This window comes from Schistocerca piceifrons, chromosome 1 (genome assembly GCF_021461385.2).
Source record: "Schistocerca piceifrons isolate TAMUIC-IGC-003096 chromosome 1, iqSchPice1.1, whole genome shotgun sequence".
NCBI classification, from domain to species: Eukaryota; Metazoa; Arthropoda; class Insecta; order Orthoptera; family Acrididae; genus Schistocerca; species Schistocerca piceifrons.
The window spans coordinates 687334602-687350289 of NC_060138.1; positions in this window are offsets into that span (position 1 = coordinate 687334602).

Consider the following 15688-nt stretch of genomic DNA (forward strand, 5'->3'; position numbering starts at 1 on the left):
GCAAAACTGTTTTCCACCACCAGTAACCTGTGCTAACTCTAGAACTTGAAAAGACATGATGAAAGCTTTTGTGCTGGACCAGGTTTCGAACCCAGACACACACCGTACATAGAGACACTGAGGAATTAGAAATGTTGAGCAAACATCGAATTGATGGATCTGTATCGTACGAAGGGATCAAACACCACGAATGGGACGATCTGAGTTCGAATCCCAGTACATTCAACACATCGGTATCAGATAAAAGATTAAATAAGTTCCCTGCGAACTTACATGGTGTTTGGTTCATTACAAGAAAATAAAGTTACGTATGTAATAAAGTTTACTGGCAGTATCAGTTTCTATGCGCCGCCACTTCCGCCTCTGTCGTAGACGAAACCAGCCTCTGGCCGCTGGCGAAGGGACATCATATTTAAAGCGAATTTGGAACCACGATGCACTCTTACGTTCATTACTTTGCAGAACCAGAAGTGACTAGGATTTTATGAAAGCGTGGTGTCTGTTCTTTGGCCCTTCAATTTACAATATGAATAGGATTTGTGTGTGCCTATTAAAAAGTATCGCCTGATGTCGGAATCGGACCCAGACCTTGGGCATAACAACCCATCATCGATCCATCAGGCCACAGACCTCCACATGTGGCTGGATCATGTGTCTGTTGGAACGCAGGTGTGCACACATGATGAGAACTCTGACTCACTTACTCCCTTGAGTGGGTTACAGCCTTTTCAGAACATTCACTTTCTTGTTCGACCCAATCCACATTCACTAACTTCCCTGGCTACCCAGTGCGTGCATTCCACTTTGTGTAATCTCTGTGATAAAATCACATATTAGCCATCTACACAAACTGCCAACACTGTAGGACGAGGAAGTACTGCCCTCCAGTTGAGATACTCTGCTGCGCTACCTGTTCGTGAGAAACGTCGCGCAGTGAAAAAGAAAAGCTGAGTGGCTGAACCCGTTTCTAGCGTAATTTAATAAGCCACAATTCTTCTATTGTCAACAGTGTCAGTCTGTTGGATGGGTAGCCCTATGGCAACAACTGAATTCGCACCAGTAAAAGAGGGCAATATCATAGAGCTAGAGACGCACCGATGCCAGGAACATTGTCTCACTGCTGTAGTAGCAGCTAATACAGAAAGATTAGCAGATCAATTACTAGTGAGAGATGAGAGAAATCAGTGTAATTTACCGGTAAAATTACCGCTTGCAGTCGAAAAAATTAAATTTTCTAATCGTCACTTAGCATTTCGTAATCAGAATTACAAGAAAATCCGATCAATCTGGTAGGATAACTCAACTCCAGTCCACAAAGGAATACAACGTTCACATACTTGGCAAACAAATTTTGTATTTCAGTTGAATATCTGTAACGGTTTTCACTTATGGCGTGTCATCTAACTATCAAACGCATGTTTTTAATTTGTCTAATGTGATAGAAGAAGAAATAGGAGTCGATTTAGAAGAGATAGGGGACCCTATATTAGAATCAGAGTTCAAGGGATCTTTGGAGGACTTACGATCAAATAAGGCAGAAGGGGCAGATAATATTCCATAAGAATTCCTAAAATCATTGGCGGAAGTGGCAACAAAACCACTATTCCCGTTGTGTAGAATGTATGAGTCTGGCGACATACCATCTGACCTTCGGAAAAATATCATCCACGCAATTCCGAAGACTGCAAGAGCTGATAAGTGCGAGAATTATCGCATAATCAGCATAACAGCTCATGCATCCGAGTTGCTTACAAGAATAATATACAGAAGAATCGAAAAGAAAATTGAGAGTGTGTTAGATGACGATCAGTTTGGCTTTAGGAAAGGTGCAGGCACCAGAGAAGCAATTCTGACCTTGCGGTTGGTAATGGAAGCAAGACGAAAGAAAAATCAAGACACGTTCATAGGATTTCTCGACCTGGAAAAAGCGTTCGACTATGTAATATGGTGCAAGATGTTAGAAATTCTGAGAAAAATAGAGGTAAGCTCTAGAGAGAGAGAGAGAGAGAGAGACGGGTAATATACAATATGTACAAGAGCTAAGAGGGAATAATAAGAGAGGACGACTAAAATCGAAGAGCTCTGATTAAAAAGGATGTAAGACAGGGATGTAGTCTTTCGCCCCTACTGTTCAATCTGTGCGTCGAAGAAGCAATGATGGAAATAAAAGAAAGGTTCAGGAGTGGAATCAAAATCCAATTTAAAAGGATATCAATGATACGATTCGCTGATGACATTGCTATCCTGAGTGAAAGTGAAGAAGAATTACATGACCTGCTGAATGGAGTGAACAGTCTATGGACAGAATATGGACTGAGAGTAAATCGAAGAAAGACGAAAGTAATGAGAAGTAGAAGAAACAAGAACAGCGAGAACATCGGGATTGATGGTCATGAAGTAGATGAAGTTAAGGAATTCTGCTACCTAGGCAGCAAAGTAACCAATGACGGACAGAGCAAGGAGGACATCAAAAGCAGACTAGCACTGGCAAAAAGGGCATTCCTGGCCAAGAGAAGTCTTCTAGTGTCAAACGTAGGCCTTGATTTGAGGAAGAAATTTCTGAGGCTGTACGTTCGTAGTACAGCATTGTATGATAGTGAAACATGGACTGTTGGAAAACCAGTACAGAAGAGAATCGAAGCATTTGAGATGTGGTGCTACAGACGAATGTTGAAAGTTAGGTGGACTGATAAGGTAAGGAATGAGGGGGTTTTGCGCAGAATCGGAGAGGAAAGGAATGTGTGGAAAACAGTGACAATGAGAAGAGATAGGACGATAAAACATCTGTTAAGATATCAGGGAGTGACTTCCATAGTACTAGAGGAAGCAGTAGAGGGCAAAAACTGTAGTGGAAGATAGAATATAGAGATTGCAATACTCTGAGGTGAAAAGGTTGGTACAGGAGACAAATTTGTGGGGGGCCGCATCAAACCAATCAGAAGACTGATGACTAAAAAAAGAAAAAAAACTTTATTCCACACAGAAACCACAACTAATTTCGTATTTTCATTGCGAACGATCTGTCTTATCCATTACTAGGACAATGAGGGAGGACTGACAGCCGCAGTTGCTCGCCTGGTCTGTGAAAACGTCATCGCCCTGTAAAGTCAAGGCTGCATTGCTTCTAGTTTTCAGTCTAGCGAGGGACCGGCATTTTATCTCGCATGTGACAGAGATTAAGCCGTTGGGCTTCCTGAATGTAGCGAACAATTTGTGTATAAATGACCCCGCATGACGTGAGAAACTATTTTCTGACATTATTTCTTCAATAGCAGTCACCCAATACACGGCATAAATGTTCGAGATTCCTCCAAGTGCTTCACCCCTCTACTCAATCCAAAGAAAACAAAATGTCAAAAGATTAAACTTTTTCCGTTTAACGCTCCGTCTCTAACGTTACTCGTAACCATCAAATGTAGAAGAAGCTATATAGCAATGACAATTTTCATTGTTGGGACTTCAAATTTATTTCAGTGAAAAATAAACGAGGCAAGAACAACATGTATAAACCATGACGACTTACTTTCAATTATTTAAATTATATTTTATATGTCTTAGCACTGCGCAATATGTGGTTATACCCCATACCTTGGGGTAGAAGCAGATACATTGTGGGACACAAACAGATAATGTATTTTCTCTCTGAGGCATGGGGCTCACCGATTCTCACGTAAGTCATCTTCAATACAACCTGTACAATCCTCATGGGCCCACTTCTCACACTTTAAATACTTTACCCAATCATTTGATTTTCTTCTTCTTAGCAAAGAAGACGTTTGATTCTCATCTTCAGCAGAGCTGTTTGTCTCACACGTAATCAGACTCTTCTGGCTTCTTTTCACAGTTTAGACCCGGAGTCCTTCAACATTTTTTTTTATTTGCCGGGAAGATGCTTTTGTTGCGTTGAGTTCATTTTTGTAGGGAGACTCCGTGATCACTGCGTATTTTCCTGTTCACCTGGTTGATCATGGACTTTCATAATGCGGAATTGGCTCTGCAATCTCCGGTGATATAGTGAATAAGACTGTTTATGTACATCAGTAGACGGACCAGGATGTGAAGACGAAGAAATGGTTCAAATGGCTCTGAGCACTATGGGACTTAACTTCTTAGGTCATCAGTCCCCTAGAACTTAGAACTACTTAAACCTAACTAACCTAAGGACATCACACACATCCATGCCCGAGGCAGGATTCGAACCTGCGACCGTAGCGGTCACGCGGTTCCAGACTATAGCGCCTAGAACCGCTCGGCCACCCCGGCCGACGAAGACGAAGAAGTAACTGACTCTGTTGTCTTCTGGGAATCTGACATTATTCTTTCTGTTGTACCTAATGGTGCAAATTCCGCTTCGCAAATGCTTTTGCAGTAAGTGGATAAATAGACATCTTTGTAAACCCAGATAGGTCATTTTGTATTGTTGCTGTTCTAGTAAAGGTAAATCCGAACAACTGAGCTATTTCGTGCTGGGTTGGCACTCTTCCCGGTTGGCTGTTAAGCCATTTCTTAGTTTTCTTACTAAGTGCTTACTGGGTCCATCTCAAATAAAAATATACCTCTTCAATAAGGGATAATTAATTAAATTATTAATGACAAATATAATCTAAAAATTGGTGCTAAATTACTATACATTCTGCAGATCATTATTAAATCGTTGTTATTAAAAAGTGTACACACAATTAGCGTACCGTTAAAAGCATATACTTCTTACGTCGCATTTATAAGTTACATGTAACGAAATCATGAGGTTAATGTTAGGTAGTTTCGGTTTTACACCATTGGTACTACCAGGTTTTACCCCAACTATACCTTATCTGTAATATTCCTCCTCTATAACAAAGAAGACGAAGAATCGTTTAACATGTGTTTATAAAGCATATTAAAAGTGTAATTCATTGCGTTACTAGTTTCAGCTAGTCATAAGACCGCATAAGTTCCTTACTGAACACAATATATCACAAACCAAGATAGACAACCACAAAAGTCTAACAAATTATTTTGCCCAACAACAACGTGTCTGACACGGCAGTACCGAAATTGTCGGCTGTGTTCACGGTCTGTGTTCACGGTCTGTCTTCACGATCTGATAGCCAAGAAACAACGTTATCAGCCCGTAAAGAGAAATATGAGGATTCCAGGTTTCACCCCCAATACGTAGTTAATACACCTTCTTCCACTATAATGTTGAAAATGTCGCCGCAAAAAACAATACTAGAACCTCAAATAAAAAATGACGATTCATCAGTACATTTATAGTGACCTGTTATCAACACGCCAAACAAAATCGCTATGAATTAACACACCAATCTCCTTTTTCCGGGTAAATGTTGCAACAATAGTAGACTGCCTGTACGAGCACTGGTTACAAAATCGTTATACTGCATGTTGTACACCCAGTTTATCGAAACATTTCGCGCTTCAAACCAATGTACAATATTAAGAAATTTTATGCTTGCCAAAGTAAGTGCAAAAGCGTCCGCTGTAGATCATAGGCTCAGGCGCAATACGTCTTGCCAACCTAAGCCCATCGAGCAGAAATTGTTCTGATCAGAACAGGTAGCCACGAGATCCTTCACAGAAATGTTGTTGCAATGTTTTGCTATTACTGGCGGCTTAGAAAATGAAATAAACTATCTCTGAACATCCAACTGATTGGCAATCTTAACAACAGAAGAATTGTGGCTTATTAAATTACGCTAGAAAAAGGTTCAGTATCTCAGCTTTTCTTTTGCACTGCGCATTGCTTCCCACGAACAGGTAGTGCAGCAGAATAGCTCAACTGGAGGGTAGTACTTCCTGTGGAAACTTCCTCGTCCGACAAAGTTGACAGTTTGTGTAGATAGCCGTTATGTGATTTTATTACAGAGATTACAAAATCAAGTCGAATGTACGTATTGGGTACCCAAGGCAGCTGGTTAATGGCGATTCGATCGAACAAGAAAATAAAAGTACTGAATAGGCTGTAACACACTCCAGGGGGTAAGTTGTCAGAATTCTCTTCCAGTGTTGCACCTCTGCATTACAACAAAATCATTATCCAGCCACTTGTTCAGATCTGTTGTCTGGTGGATTGATGCTTGGTTACTAGACATAATGTCTGGTTTCTATTCCGACTTCAGCTGGTGGTTTTTAATAGGCACAATAGATCCTATTCACCTGTGGTGCTGCAAAGTGATGAACGTAAGATTGCACCGTGGTTCTACATTGACGTTCAGCATGACGTTCCTTCGCTACCGAATAGATGTTAGGTTCGACTATAATAGAAGCGGAAGTGGCAGCATGTAGAAAATCTGTTGACAGTAAACTTCCTTACACTCGTAATTTATTTTATTTAAGTAACCACACTCCATATAAGATCAGAGGGCACGTTTCTCATCTTTTACATATCCTGAGATGTTGAATATATTGGTTCTGAACTGTGATTCGAACTCGCAGCTTCCCGTTCGTCGAATTTGATCCCTTCGTGACGACACACGTCCATCAATTGAATGTTTGCTCAAGATCTCTGATTCCTGAAGGTCTCCACGTAGGGTGCGTGACTGGTTTTACATCCTGTTCCGGCACAAAAGTTTTCATCTTATTTCTTCAAGATTTGCTATGAGCACAGCTAACTGCTGGTGGAAAACAATTTTGATTTTTAACTTTTCTCCATTCGTTACAGCAATAAATACAGGTGACGATTCGACTCCCAGTGAGACACAGAACTTTTCGTCGCATCACTTCAACTTCAAACACGCCAGTCCTAAATAGTACTGAAAAAGAATTCGATAGCTGACGTCTCTTCATGTGCAGTTAAAGACTATATGTTAGGGGTTTGATACCTAGTCAGCATTATTGAACTCTTCATGAGTTTATTCGTAGTTCAAACATGTGGGCAACTTACTACTGTTGAAAGAAACCTTTATTTGATGTACATTTGTGGCTAGAAAACAACAGCGAACAGTTGCTCGTCTCGAATTCCGGGAAGACAGAAAGTATTCATTTGTCTCGTCATTTCAGTTGCCGACGTCTCGCTACTGATGAGGAAATTCGATATCTGACATTTGATTCTGCTTAGTTAACAGTTCGATTAGGCGCTGAGTCCGGATCCTCACCCAACACAAAACATTACTTCACATAATTTCAGACTGATTACTTGTGAATCAAATTATATTTAATGTTTTTCGTGGTTGGTTAATAGAGACAAATAGTTGCTGGGTAGGAGTCCCCGTCCAGCCCAAAAATTTCCGTCATGTCATATCAAGTTCCTATTTGCTAACTGATACGGACTAAGGTATCTCGTCTACTCAGCAGTGAAAATCAGTCCTGTGTTTGGGCATCGGTCAGGCACGAAAACATTGCTTAATTAACATTGCATGTTGGTGCTACGTTTGAATCTAGATCCTGAATAAAGCAGTTCGTTATGTTCTTTAAAATTCATGAACCTCCAGCACGAAGCGGGAAAAATGAGTCAGCGATAAAAGAACTATTGATTGTAGTTCTGTCGAAGTAGCGGCGAGAAAAATCTTGTCTTTCAGGTGACTAGTTTCGGACATGGCGTCTATTATCAAACCATTGTCTTCATCGAAAATACTGAAACGCAATACGATCAGCATACTTGGAAATAGCCACAATGGAATATAATGAGTAAAATGTATAAACACATCTGCAGTGCGTTATCAGTGCTTCTTGCCAAGCAGCGCCAGGACAACTCACATTAATTGTGAGGAGCTGACTACGAACCCGCATGCGAGGGAACATGTCAATAGTACAGCTGCCCACCGTTGTAGTGTGTGGTCAGGGTTGTCCTCACGCTGTTTGGCATCAGGTGACGGTTTGTTAATGCACGTCATGTCCGAACTAGTCATCGCAAATAAAGTATTTTTCAAAAATGGCTCTGAGCACCATGGGACTAAACGTCTGAGGTCATCAGTCCCCTAGAACTTAGAACTACTTGAGCCTAACTAACCTAAGGACATCACACACATCCATGCCCGAGGTAGGATTCGAACCTGCGAACGTAGCGATCGTGCGGTTCCAGACTGTAGCGCCTAGAACCGCTCGGCCACTCCGGCCGGCTAAAGTATTTTTCCCACGAAACTTCGACAGAATTACAAACAATAGTTTTTATGTTCAAACACATGCATAACTACCTTCCCATGAAGAACGTAGATTTTTAATGTCGCTTTATATTCGATAACAAGGGCGATAAGCGTTTCTCGAAACGGCATAGTTCACGTGCCATCAAGAATACAGTAAAATTACTAGCGATAAGTTGTTGATGGCGATAATAGACTGCTTCATGTTGTTAATCATGTTTTTTTCTAATTTGTTAGGTCATTATCAGCCTATACAAAACCACTCGACAAGGGAATAACGGTTAAAATGTGTTTTGAGAACCTTTTAGAGAGCAAGAATACTTCGAATTTTTATTAAGACGAGGCGTGTTTTTTAAGTAAGTGCCGTTCTGAAATTTAAAAAAGGCGTGCTAAGGTATCTCAATAATTTTATTTTTACATGAAAGCCTGTACCTTAATCTACTTTTCTATATAGTTTCCGTCAATATTGAGGCACTTGTCATAACGTTGTACCAGCTTTTGAGTACCCTCCTCATAGAAGTTTTCCGCCTGACTTGTTAACCACTGCATCACCACTGTTTTGACTTCGTCATCGTCTTGAAGACGCTGACCGCCCAGGTGTTTCTTCAAGTGCAGGAACAGATGGTAGTCACTGGGCGCAAGATCGGGGCTGTACGGAGGATGATCTAGAGTTTCCCATCGAAAAGATGTGATGAGATCTTTGGTCTGATTCGCCACATGCGGACGGGCGTTGTCTTACAGCAAAACGATGCCCTTGCTCAACTTCAATGGACTGTTGCTTTGATTCTGGTGTGACGTAGGCCACCCATGTTTCATCGTCCGTAACAATTTGGCTTAAGAAATCATCACCATCGTTGTGGTACCGCTCAAGAAAAGTCAATGCACTGTCTAAACGTTTGGTTTTGTGCGCATCCGTCAACATTTTCGGTACCCAACGTGCCCACAATTTTCTGTAATTCAAGTGCTCAATGCCATACAAAACACTACGAGAAACATTAGGAAAGTCATCCCGCAAGGAGGAAATCGTAAAGCGTCTATTTTCTCTCACCTTATTGTCCACTTCCTGCACCAAACTTTCATTGACGACCGAAGGACGCCCACTCCGTGGTTCATCATGTACATTTGTGCGGCCATCTTTAAATGCTCTCACCCACTTTCTTACCATTCCATCACTCATAATGTTTTCTCCGTAAACTGCACAGATCTCACGATGAATCTCTGTCACTTTTAGGCCTTTAGCACTAAGAAATCTTATAACAGCCCGTACTTCACAGTCTGCGGGACTCACGATTATCGGAGGCATCTTAAACACTCAGTACACAACGTAAACAAGGACGAATCAGACTGGAATGGCGTTAGTGTGTAGATTAAGGTACAGGCATTCATGTAAAAATAAAATTATTGAGATACCTTAGCACGTCTTTTTTTTAATTTCAAACCGGTACTTGCATAAAAAACACGCCTCGTACATTCTTGAAAAATCTCTTATCCGCAAATGAATTCATAAGGGACAGTCACATGAAAGCGAGACACATGGAAAATAAGTAATCTCTCCAAAGATACGGAAATCGCATGGGGAGAGATTGGGGCTATATGGAGAATGTGTAAGGACTTCTCAGCAGGTCGGCTGGAGTGACCGAGCGGTTCTACGCGCTACAGTCTGGAACCGCGCGGCCGCTACGGTCGCAGGTTCGAATCCTGCCTCGGGCATGGATGTGTGTGATGTCCGTAGGTTAGTTAGGTTTAAGTAGTTCTAAGTTCTAGGGGACTGATGACCTCAGAAGTTAAGTCCCATATGCTCAGAGCCATTTGAAACATTTTCGAACTTCCCAGTAAAACTTCTGCAGGGTGGTCGAAACAACCTTGGCTACATGTGCCCCCGCAAACATTCTGTCATGAAGGCACTGACCGTCTCGTCTCATAGTGGGATAAATGTATTAACGGTTATGGCGATTACTTTTGAAATAATAAACAGTTTACTTATTTTTTCCATCCGTCTCGTTCTCATTTGACTGTCCCTCATAGTTCTCGTAAACATTACGGAATTATATGGTACAGTTACAGGCGCTAGTTGTATCAGATACTAATGAGAGTCGTAAGATTTTAGAGATGTCAGTTATTGAAAAAAAATTGAGTTTACTAGCGTTAAGGACTATCTCATCTCTAATAAGCAGTTGTCTAATGTTTGCATTACCGTGGAATTAATTTACTCGAAGAGTTATTGCCATACAGAGCACTGCACTCTAGTGGTCATTTGTGGTAACCATTTTGTTTAGTAAGACGACTGTAACGAAAAGTGATTAGAGCATCTGCAAGACAGTTACGTTATGTGGGCTGCATGCAAATCAGGCGGAACACGATTCACGTCTTTCGGATACCTTTGAGCGTTATAGTACATTCACTGTCGATACGAGTGTGAAGAATATATAGACTGACTGAATGAGCTGTTCCATGAAAAACCACATGGACTGAGATCTAACGAGTATGGTGTTCTTCCGAGATGACGAACACCCGATGTACCTCCAAAACCACAGCTGCAACGAAGTCGAACAATGACTATGTAAATTGATGTTCTGTAAAATATTTAACGTTTTCGAACGCACCGAGTAGACTCTACTACAAGGTACCAATTGCGCATTGCGTTATTTGCGATCAGGACCCAACAGAAAGCATCACGCAATACAATCAGCTTTCTCCACGCAAGCGAGGTGCGGTGGACGCATATCTACAAGCTTTGACGACGCACACATCTAATAAAGGAGTTGAGTAAAAACCGAGGCCCCCTGACATACCCGTTGCATAAAGCGAGTTCTGTTTTTCTGATAAATCACAGTGAGAAGTTGATTAAGGAGCCGCATGAGCTAGAACAATGTGTGTAAAAGAGCGTGTAGCAGTTACATGTCAATAGTGCAGTCGGCCACCATTGTAACAGGTGGTAAGATGCTCCTCGATGCTGTGTCTGTTTGCACGTAGAAAGTAAAGTAGTCGATGGGTGAGGCTGCTTTACTAGGGATGATGGAGGGATGGATCCTTTGAAAAGGACAGGGTCCGTTTCTTTTCCTGTCCTTTCTTCATCCGACCTTGTTCTTCATTTCTAATGACCTCATGGCCTATGGGATGGTAAACCCTATTCTTACTTCTTGCTTTCTTTATTAGATATGGTACAACTGGAGATAAAAAAATACCGCATTTTTCCACCAATATTTATTTATTATAAACCGGTTTTCGGCTTCAGTGGACCATCGTCAGGTGAGAGGTTCAATTGTTTTTCAAACCTTAAATAAGAATTTGGGCTACTAAGATGTGACGGAAGTATCCACAACACGAAAAAACTATAACCCATCTTAGTTGTGTTAACTGTTGCTTCCTTATGGTGACGTTAACAACGATACGGCATAAATAAATAAACTACGGTACACTTAAAAAATCAATCAACCAGCACGCTCAGAGAAAGAGCCCTTCAGTCGTCTTCGATTGGTTATTTATTTTTTTGGTTTTCCATCACTTTCAGACTATCTCGACCGAGCGAGGTACGCAATGAGAGGACACATTCTGGAGGACAGCTGTTCACCTCCCCGTCCGGCCATCCAGGTTTATGTTTTCTGTGTATTCTCTAAATCTCCTAAGGCAAATGATTGCTTCGAAAACGATTCAGCATATTTCCTTCCTCAGCGTCGAGCCTTCGGATCTTGTGCTCCCTCTCTAATGACCTTATCGTCGGCAGAAAGTTAAACTCTCATCTTCCTTCAACGTTATTTTTCGGTCTGTCACTTCCTACTACCGCGAAGTTCTGTCATTACACTCTACGAGCTGTACGATAGTTTGTTGTGCAGAGTGATTACAAATCATTTCACGATTTCATAAATCTACATGTGTATTTTCACCAGTAAGTGAATGATCATATTTCCTCTCAATCAATCAAAAGGGACGCTTACAGGTTTAACGCTAGCATCTAGCAAAAAACGTCTACACCCTTAGAGAATACGCTAAGTTACCGGTCGATCAAAGCGTCGAGACTATACCTGTAGAAGAGATTATACCTGTATACGGTTGACGGACCCAGCACTCCCGATGATCAGAGGCAACGCAATCCGCCTATGCTTTGGCAGATCTGCATGATTATTTATTTTAAATAACCATTTATGGATATAAATTTTAAACCAAACAAAATGACAATTACAGTTAGTATACATGTAAATAAACAATTTGATTATGTTATTTCCTCATTATTCCTGCTTGAATTCATTAATCTCTCGCTCTTTCCCAACCTCCACACACCTAGCTTGTGCTCATGGTCTCTGAATTTTGGCTCCCCAAATTATCATTATCCTACAACAATTTACCAATCTAAACAAGGAATATTTATATACAATTAAATTTTATTCTTTCTTAATCTCTTATTTCTCTATTTACAAACGTAATTTGTTCACATTTTCCAAACTGAGCTGTTTTCCCGGTTTTGAATCCTGCAACTGGTTATAATTCGGATGTGGGTGACATGTCCTTCCCCTATTAGACCATTTTTTTTTTAATTTAAGCTTATGTTTCTGATTCTCATTCACCCCCAGTTCGCTTTTTCTCTTTTCAAGTTGCTTACCTGACTCGACCTGTTCAAAATCCAACATACATGTTTGATGTCTGTAATTTTGACTACGTAATCTTCAGTCCTCCAAGTGTAATCGTCTCATCCTTTGTATTCCAATATAATTCGGCTTCGTCATTCAAAACCAGCGACTGGGTCAGAATTTAACGTACACACCTTTTCCACGGCTGCAGTTCTCTCCGTAGTGTTACCCTCTATATATAAAGTATGATCATTTACGTCACCCTTTTCGCCTTCCTCTAACAACACTTCATCTTGACTTGTAAATAATAGATTTCAGCTATCAGTCGTCCTTCGGAATTTTTATTGGCAGATCTAGATTTCAGCTAGAAACTAGTAATTCTCAATGCACTATCATTTTTGATCAATGCATGCAATGCCTGTTGGTCGGGCTTCATCCACAGTTCATTGAATGCGTATTCAATGAACTGTGGATGAAGCCCGACCAACAGGCATTACATGCATTGATCAAAAATGATAGTGCATTGAGAACTGCTAGTTTCTAGCTGAAATCTAGATCTGACAATAAAAATTCCAAAGAACGACTGATAGCTGAACTCTACTTTTACAAGTCAATATTACAGACGCTGCGTGCAACAGCCTCTGAATGGAGAGTAACCTGATGAATAATACATCTGATTCCTCCGACCTATGACCTCGACTGTCTCCAGTTGATGAGACAGATGCTACATCGCCTTCGCCGACATCGTTTGCCATTAAATCTCTATTTATGCTTAAATCTTTCTTGCTACCGCAGAGCACTCCTGAATTACTGGGACTCTCCATTTCCATCAAGTTAGGACTTGTCTTCGCCCATGCACTAAGACCTGACCCCCTATATTCACATCGTAGATGTTAACCACTGACATCTTTGCGACTTCACAATCTCTTGTAAACCATTCATCATTCGCTTCTCTTGCGCCTAACTCCTCCCTCCTTCCGCTAAGCACTCTTGCCACTTTAATCTTTTCAGTATCTCACAGTTTCGACAACAGTGATTTGAAAATTTTCCTACATGACTTCCAATCATTATCACTGTTTTTTCCCTTCCTCCTTTACATATTACGTAGTGTTAATTTCGGGATGCAGCTCAATAGTTTCCCCATAGTTTCTTTCTGTATGCTCCGTATCTGACTCAGAACAACTTATTGACAGAATGAGATTTTCACTCTGCAGCGGAAAAAATCTCATTCTGGAAACATCCTCCAGGCTGTGGCTAAGCCATGTCTCCGCAATATCCTTTCTTTCAGGAGTGCTAGTTCTGCAAGGTTCGCAGGAGAGCTTCTGTAAAGTTTGGAAGGTAGGAGACGAGGTACTGGCAGAAGTAAAGCTGTGAGGAGGGGGCGAGAGTCGTGCTTGGGTAGCTCAGATGGTAGAGCACTTGCCCGCGAAAGGCCAAGGTCCCGAGCTCGAGTCTCGATCCGGCACACAGTTTTAATCTGCCAGAAAGTTTCAACTCATTGACATTTTATCAGCATCTAAAACCATTGGCTCGTCTCCCTCTACAGAAATGAAAGCTTTGATTCTCTCTTCCGACACATGTAAGCCAGCGGCATCACAGTCCTCGTCCACTAATTAATTCTCTGCAATCTCCTCCTCACTTTCCATTGACAATGAGTCACTTAGCCTCCCGGCATACTGTCAACCTTCTCCACATCCATTGACACAATACGGATCATTGTTATTATCTACTTCAACCTCCGTCGCTACATTTCCTAAAATACTACCTACATCACAATGATTACAGCAATTGCATCATTTTATGTCAGTTGAGATAACATTACATGCAGTCTCTGCCAAGATTGTACTCACATCTAGTCTAGAAGCTGATACCGAAATTCTTCCCAAAAGTTTCCCGCTATTAGCCTCTACTTCCCCTGAATCAAATAAATCTTTTATTCCCATTTACTCGTCACCTAATATGTCTTTCCCATACATTTCTCTCCCTTTACTGTTACTCTCACTCCGATTACTCCCTAGTTTCGAGTCCTCCTTTACAATCTCCCTTTCTACAATTTCAGTTCTGCTTTCTAACTCCCTGCATCCATTCGCATTCGCTGCCCATCTTGTCCTTTTTCACGCTGGTCTAGATTTCCATCCCCAGCCCGGAGATGCGGCGAAATCTAGTTTCACGGTCTCTTATCGGGGCTATGCTGTCCTTGCGTTGCTGGTCCTCCGCAATTTTTAAAATTTCCTACCTGGTCATTTCCCCTTTGATAACTGTTTCCATTGCTGGTATTATTCCTGTGAAAGTTATTGGATTGATTCCTCCTGTGCTGGCTATAATTTCCGTTGTAGTTACCATTCTCTTGCCTCCTGCTGAAACACTTTCGTTTAAATTTCAGCGCTTGTTCCACTTTCACTACAAAATACAAGAACTCTTTGTTGAGTGTGTTGGGCTATGTGCTAGGTCCCAGTGAAAAAATTCTGGCAATTGTCACTTGAGCGCTGTAATTTCAGTTAGAACTTCGGTGCAGCTCACACACTCTCAAGCACTAAACTGAATCACGCAACTACAAGAGGGTCCCTATCCCATCCCCACAGATGAATCATTTGTCATCATGACATACTAGCCCAACTTGCAGCTGCAGAGTAGTATGTACCTCATGCCCACACAATAGAAATACTACTTGGTGCGAATGCGCTTGAGCAGGCACCTCTTGCAATATTCGTCGAGAAAGCTTTTGAGCCGTACTATTCACACCCTTGACCCCCCTTTGGACTTACGTTCATTTATGCAGAATGCATAAATTTTCGACCCTGAGCCTCACAAACTCAACAATCTGTGAACCATTCACATCGTGTTAACAGGCCTATAACCTTCTTGTTTTGAAGTATTACTCCATAAGGACTATCAGATGCATATTCAGACATGGCGAACACTTCGGGACTGATCTAATTACATCATATGGATCACAGTGTTTCAACCTGTAGATGAAGCTGTCTGCATCCATATAAAGTAATTCTGGATGAGCAAAGCTTGGGTTTGCAAGCTCTTAGTGGAATT